Below are 704 nucleotides of genomic sequence, written 5' to 3' on the forward strand. Positions count from 1 at the left end.
ATGGTTTTGTAGAGGCCATGCAGCTACTGTATTGCAAACACACTCTCTGTTTCTTCTATTGTTTTTGAACTCTGTGTTTCCCACTCACAGTCATTGCGTTGGTAAAGCCTGGACTGAACAATACTATTTCTAGCAAAACTACTATGCCAGCCTTATTCTTCCCTCCTCTATCTCCCTGCTTACCCTTGTTTACTGCAAGGATGTCAGTAAACACAATTTACTGTGAGAGTGTGGGACAAGTGTGCAGATCGCACTCCTGTGTCACTCACCGGGTATTTTGCCAATGTTCTCCCTCATATGTGTGGGACTTTAAAAAATATGTTTTGTTTACGCCTGTTTCCAAGGGAATTTACCCGAAGTCTTTATTACTCTTCTGTCAGTGTAGCCTGAAGCAGCATTATTATTGCTGCAAATGGGATTTGACAATGACTTGGGCATCATTGATCTGGTTAGATTACAACATTGATGGCGCTGCAAACTAACTACAGACTAAAAAGGCATTGTTCTTTTCCGATTAAAATAGGCTATAAATGACAATATAAGTTATATTGCCAAAGCAATTTGAGGTGAGAGGTGTGTGAGTGTGTGTGCGTGTGTGTGCGCCATGGTGTGCGCGCCATGGTGTGCGCGCGCCAGGAGAGGCCAATGGGAGGGGTAGCTACAAGTACAGTGGACGAAATTCCACCCTCTGGCAGTCACTCAGT

The sequence above is a fragment of the Ammodytes marinus genome, assembly GCF_949987685.1.
Source record: "Ammodytes marinus genome assembly, chromosome: 9".
In the NCBI taxonomy this organism is placed as follows: Eukaryota; Metazoa; Chordata; class Actinopteri; order Uranoscopiformes; family Ammodytidae; genus Ammodytes; species Ammodytes marinus.